The sequence below is a fragment of the Pristiophorus japonicus genome, chromosome 13 (assembly GCF_044704955.1).
Source record: "Pristiophorus japonicus isolate sPriJap1 chromosome 13, sPriJap1.hap1, whole genome shotgun sequence".
Taxonomy (NCBI): Eukaryota; Metazoa; Chordata; class Chondrichthyes; family Pristiophoridae; genus Pristiophorus; species Pristiophorus japonicus.
In genome coordinates, this window is record NC_091989.1 from 75284504 (window position 1) to 75290082 (window position 5579).

Sequence of the window (5579 nt, forward strand, 5' to 3'; positions counted from 1 at the left end):
TTACGTAGGTTAGAATGTGGGAGGCCATTCAGGAGTGCGTTGGAGTAGTCAAGTCTAGACGTAACTGTGGTGTATCTGTAAAGCATGCACTCCCATGTTCTGCCACCAGGGAGTGCATCCTCTGAAGTCCCAAGGGATCCCAGCATCCCTTGGGAGCACTGTATATAAGCCGGCCCCTAAGGCCTGTTCCTCACTCTGGAGTGTCTTAATAAAGACTGAGGTCACTGTTACTTTAACCTCCCTGTGTGCAGTCTCATCTGTGTTAGGAACACAGTAGTAACAAAGGCATGGATGAGGGTTTCAGCAGCAGATGAGCTGAGGCAGGGGCAGATGCGGGCAATGTTACGGAGATGGAAATAGATGGATTTAGTTATGCCACGGATATGACCAGAAGCTCATTTCAGGGTCAAATATGATGCCTAGGTTGCGAACAGTCTGGTTTAGCCTCAGATAGATGCTAGGGTGAGGGATGGAGTCAGTGGCTGGGGAACACGGTTTGTGGCATGGACCAAAGACAATGGATTCAGTCTTCCTAATATTTAATTGAAGAACATTTCTGCTCATCCAATACTAGATGTCAGCCAAACAGCCTGACAATTTAGAAACCATGGAGGGGTGGGAGAAGTGATGGAGAGGTAGAGCTGGGTGTCATCCTCATACATGTGGAACCTGACTCCGTGTTTTCAGTTTTGGTCTCCTAATCTGAGGAAGGACGTTCTTGCTATTGAGGGAGTGCAGCGAAGGTTCACCGGACTGATTCCCGGGATGGCAGGACTGACATATCAGGAGAGACTGGATCGACTGGGCCTGTATTCACTGGAGTTTAGAAAAATGAGAGGGGATCTCATAGAAACATAAAATTCTGATGGGACTGGACAGGTTAGATGCAGGAAAAATGTTTCCGATATTGGGGAAGTCCAGTACCAGGGGTCACAGTCTAAGGATAAGGGGTAAGCCATTTAGGACTGAGATGAGAAGAAACTTCTTCACTCAGAGAATTATGAACGTGTGGAATTCTCTACCGCAGAGAGTTGTTGATGCTAGTTCATTGGATATATTCAAGAGGGAGTTAGATATGGTCCTTACGGCTAAAGGGATCAAGGGGTATGGAGAGAAAGCAGAAAGGGGTACTGAGGTGAATGATCAGCCATGATCTTATTGAATGGTGATGCAGACTCGAAGGGCCGAATGGCCTGCACCTGCACCTATTTTCTATGTGATACAGTTCTGCTGTTCCACACTGATTGCCATGTTTCAGTGTGTAATTCTCTCATGCTGATAGCGAAGACTCTTGCCACTTGTAGCTATTTATAGTGTGTTGACATGACGGAGATGCTTACTTTTATGCTCATATGTAGCCTCTTGTTGCCTTCTTTCTAATGTGCTGCTGGAAAGAGCTTTCGTCGATGAGTCCATGTTGTGGACACTGTATTCACAATCCCCGATCCCATGTTCTGTGCCTCATCAGCACGTTTATTAGAATCCTCCAAAATATCCTCACATCTCTCCAAAACACTATCCACCTGTGCTTGCATACCTATGAGCTTTCTGAAGTTACCAATGAAACAATGGTGTCAGAGTTTGTGCATCAGAGCTGCTTTGGTGGTCTTTTGGCCTCTCTATGGTACTCTGGTTTTTTATTCGTTCATGGGATGTGGGCGCCACTGGCAAGGCCGGCATTTATTGCCCGTCCTTAATTGCCCCTAAAGAAGGTGGTGGTGAGCTGCCTTCTTGAACCGCTGCAGTACATGGGGTGAAGGTGCATGGATTTTGACCCAGCGACGACGAAGGAACGACGATATATTTCCAAGTCAGGATGGTGTGTGACTTGGAGGGGAACGTGGAGGTGGTGGTGTTCTCGTGTGGCTGCTGCCCGTGTCCTTCTAGGTGGTAGAGGTCACGGGTTTGAGAGGTGCTGCCGAAGAAGCCTTGGCAAGTTGCTGCAGTGCATCTTGTAGATGGTACACACTGCAGCCACGGTGCACCGGTGGTGGAGGGAGTGAATATTGAAGGTGGTGGATGGGATGCCAATCAAGCGGGCTGCTTTGTCCTGGATGGTGTCGAGCTTATTGAGTGTTGATGGAGCTGCACTCATCCAGGCAAGTGGAGACTATTCCATCACACTCCTGACTTGTGCCTTGTAGATGGTGGAGAGGCTTTGGGGAGTCAGGAGGTGAGACACTCGCCACAGAATACCCACCCTCTGACCTGCTCTTGTTGCCACAGTATTTATGTGGTTGGTCCAGTTAAGTTTCTGGTCAATGGGAATACTTGACTTTATTAGTCGAGGTATGGAATACAAGAGCAGGGAGGTTATGCTTCAACTCTATGGGCTCAATTTTCCCCAGTATTTGTGATGTTTTGTTTGGAGCAGGTTGCTTTTTCTGGCCTAAATTAAAAATCCCCAGTTTCCCCAATCAATTTGCACCAGCGTAACTCAGTTAGTTATGAATTTTTTAAGTCCGTTTTTTTTCAGCCAAAGGGGGCGTAACCACCATTTAGGGAAGTTTGGCCGGCTGAGAGTTACTCCAGTTCTGATTAGGCCAGCGTATGTGGCCTGTCTTGAAAAACCTTCCCTAGAGTTAAGGAAATTGGTGCAGGTAAGGAAAGCAGCATAGGTAAGGAAAGCAGCACAGGTAAGGAAATCAGTGCAGGTAAGGAAAGCAGCACAGGTAAGGAAATCAGTGCAGGTAAGGAAAGCAGCACAGGTAAGGAAAGCAGCACAGGTAAGGAAAGCAGCACAGGTAAGGAAATCGGTGCAGGTAAGGAAAGCGGCACAGGTAAGGAAAGCGGCACAGGTAAGGAAATCGGTGCAGGTAAGGAAAGCAGCACAGGTAAGGAAAGCAGCACAGGTAAGGAAATCGGTGCAGGTAAGGAAAGCAGCACAGGTAAGGAAAGCAGCACAGGTAAGGAAAGCGGCACAGGTAAGGAAATCGGTGCAGGTAAGGAAAGCAGCACAGGTAAGGAAAGCAGCACAGGTAAGGAAATCGGTGCAGGTAAGGAAAGCAGCACAGGTAAGGAAAGCAGCACAGGTAAGGAAAGCAGCACAGGTAAGGAAAGCGGCACAGCAGATGCCCGGACACACTGAAAGAATTGAAAAACACATAGCAGCAACTTACCTCCAACCCCACCCGAAGGTTGGCCGGTCCCATTCTGGGTCCCCGGTTCACACACACCGTCCGGTCCCATTCTCAGTCCCCACACATACACCAACCGGTCCCATTCTCAGTCCCCACACACACACAGTCTAGTCCCATTCTCAATCCCCACACACACACCGTCCGGTCCCATTCTCGGTCCCCGGTTGAAACACACAGTCCGGTCCCATTCTCGGTCCCATACACACAGTCTGGTCCCATTCTCGGTCCCCATAAACACACAGAGTCCGGTCCCATTCTCAGTCCCCATAAACACACAGTCCAGTCCCATTCTCGGTCCCCATACACACAGAGTCCAGTCCCATTCTCAGTCCCCATACACACAGTCTGGTCCCATTCTCGGTCCCCATAAACACACACAGTCCAGTCCCATTCTCGGTCCCCATACACACAGTCTGGTCCCATTCTAGGTCCCCATACACACTCACAGTCCGGTTCCATTCTCAGTCCCCATAAACACACACAGTCCAGTCCAATTCTCCGTCCCCATACACACAGTCTGGTCCCATTCTCAGTCCCCATACACACTCACCGTCTGATCCCATTCTCGATCCCCATAAACACACACAGTCCAGTCCCATTCTCCGTCCCCATACACACAGTCTGGTCCCATTCTCGGTCCCCATAAACACACACAGTCCAGTCCCATTCTCGGTCCCCATAAACACACACAGTCCAGTCCCATTCTCAGTCCCCATACATACAGTCCAGTCCCATTCTCGGTCCCCATAAACACACAGAGTCCAGTCCCATTCTCGGTCCCCATAAACACACAGAGTCCAGTCCCATTCTCGGTCCCCACACACACCGTCCAGTCCCATTCTCAGTCCCCATAAACACACACAGTCCAGTCCCATTCTCAGTCCCCATAAACACACACAGTCTGGTCCCATTCTCAGTCCCCATAAACACACACAGTCTGGTCCCATTCTCAGTCCCCACACACACCGTCCGGTCCCATTCTTGGTCCCCATATACACACAGTCCGGTCCCATTCTTGGTCCCCGGTTCACATACAGTCCGGTCCCATTCTCGGTCCCCAGTTCACACACCATCCGGTCCCATTCTCAGTCCCCATATGCACACAGTCCAGTCCCATTCTCAGTCCCCGGTTCAAACACACACACAGTCCAGTCCCATTCTCAGTTCCCATACACACAGTCCGGTCCCATTCTCGGTCCCCGGTTCACACACAGTCCGGTCCCATTCTCAGTCCCCGGTTCACACACAGTCCGGTCCCATTCTTGGTCCCCATACACACACACAGTCCGGTCCCATTCTCAGTCCCCATACACATTGTCTGGTCCCATTCTTGATCCCCGGTTCACACATACAGTCCGGTAGAGAGAGGGAGAGAGAGAGAGTAAGTTGGTGCTATGTGTTTTTCAATTCCTTTAATGTGTTGGGAGCTGGCTGTATGTTTCAGTTTGCAGCCTCAGCTCGCATTGTGTCCCTGGTTACCATGGCAGCCCCATCTTTTTTTGCACAGATCAAGGCTCCAGCCCCAAAACTAAAGGTTGGGTTTGGCCACGCCAAAATGAAGAAATCCAAAGGAGAAACTTACATCACTTTTTTTTGGCATACTTACGCCCCAATAAAATCGAGCGGAACTCTTTAAGTACGCCAAAAAAATGCTTTGGGGAAAATTGAGTCCTATAAAACACTAGTTAGCCCACAGCTAGAGTACTGTGTGCAGTTCTGGTCACCTCATTACAGGAAAGATGTGATTGCACTAGAGAGGGCTGGACGGTGTGTGTGGGGACCGAGAATGGGACTGGACTCTGTGTGTTTATGGGGACCGAGAATGGGACTGGACTGTGTGTGTTTATGGGGACTGAGAATGGGACTGGACTGTGCGTATGGGGACTTAGAATGGGACCAGACTGTGTGTGTTTATGGGGACTGAGAATGGGACTGGACGGTGTGTGTGGGGACCGAGAATGGGACTGAACTCTGTGTGTTTATGGGGACCGAGAATGGGACTGGACTGTATGTATGGGGACTGAGAATGGGACTGGACTGTGTGTGTTTATGGGGACCGAGAATGGGACTGGATGTTGCCTGGACTAAAGAATTTTAACAATGAGAAAAGATGGAATAGGCTGGGTTTGTTTTCCTTGGAACAGAGGAGGCTGAGGGGAGACCTTAGTGAGGTGTATAAAATTATGAGGGGCCTGGATAGAGTGGATAGGAAGGATCTATTTTCCTTGGTGGAAGGGGTCAACAACCAGGCGACATCGATTTAAAATAATTGGTAGAAGGTTTAGAGGGGATTTGAGGGGAAATTTCTTCACCCAGAGGGTGGTGAGGGTCTGGAACTCACTGCCTGAAAGGGTGGTAGAGGCAGAAACCGTCACCACATTTAAGGGGTGCTTGGATGTGCTTTGATGGGAAAACGGCCAATGATTGACACGATCTTCC